The 1,092-nt window shown below is 41.5% G+C and overlaps 1 pseudogene; it reads left to right on the top strand.

Moving 5' to 3' along the window:
* Positions 1-447: 447 nt before the first annotated feature.
* On the top strand, positions 448-601 carry LOC124552646 (annotated as a pseudogene).
* Positions 602-1,092: the final 491 nt, after the last annotated feature.

Below are 1,092 nucleotides of genomic sequence, written 5' to 3'. Positions count from 1 at the left end.
CGAAAGATTTATTTTCTCTCTGTAAATGCTTTATTTTCAGGGACGGATTCTCGTTCATTACACTGACTGGAGTTGCCGAATGGTTATTTGAACTGGTCAGGACTAGTACTTGGCAAATGTGTTTTGCCTCCAAGCATAACGGAACAATTCACCGAAAACAGGCGCTTCCAGTTGGTTATGAAGCAAGATACACTACAAAAATTTCACCAAAAACAAGTTCCAATAATTTTCTCATTCCTTTATTATTATTTTTAATTCATTCGTCAGACATACATTTACCAGACGAATAAGGATAACTCTATTTCAGTATATAGTACAGTGGTAAATATTCGTGTAGTAATCTTGTACAAACTTGGGCAGATAAATGAAAACAAACATGAAAATAATAATCTGGTTTCTATCACGGAGACCAAACGTATGAAACCGGGACTTAAGCCACTGAGCCTTCACCCAGGACGGTGGATCACTCGGCTCGGTGGTCGATGAAGAACGCAGAAAATCGCGTGTCGACATGTGAACTGCAGGACACATGAACATCGACGTTTCGAACGCACTTGCGGTCCATGGATTCCGTTCCCGGGCCGCGTCTGGCTGAGGGTCGGCATTAAAACGCAGTATGTCATTCTCAATGGAGAGAAGTCATCCGAAGTAAGAGTGATTTCAGGTGTGCCGCAGGGGAGTGTCATAGGACCGTTGATATTCACAATATACATAAATGACCTTGTAGATGACATCGGAAGTTCACTGAGGCTTTTTGCAGATGATGCTGTGGTGTATCGAGAGGTTGTAACAATGGAAAATGGTACTGAAATGCAGGAGGATCTGCAGCGAATTGACGCATGGTGCAGGGAATGGCAATTGAATCTCAGTGTAGATAAGTGTAATGTGCTGCGAATACATAGAAAGATAGATCCCCTATCATTTAGCTACAAAATAGCAGGTCAGCAACTGGAAGCAGTTAATTCCATAAATTATCTGGGAGTACGCATTAGGAGTGATTTAAAATGGAATGATCATATAAAGTTGATCGTCGGTAAAGCAGATGCCAGACTGAGATTCATTGGAGGAATCCTAAGGAAATGCAATCCGAAA

The sequence above is a fragment of the Schistocerca americana genome, chromosome 1 (assembly GCF_021461395.2).
Source record: "Schistocerca americana isolate TAMUIC-IGC-003095 chromosome 1, iqSchAmer2.1, whole genome shotgun sequence".
Taxonomy (NCBI): domain Eukaryota; kingdom Metazoa; phylum Arthropoda; class Insecta; order Orthoptera; family Acrididae; genus Schistocerca; species Schistocerca americana.
The sequence above is the reverse complement of the archived record's forward strand: the minus strand, read 5'-3'. Positions and strand labels throughout refer to the sequence as shown.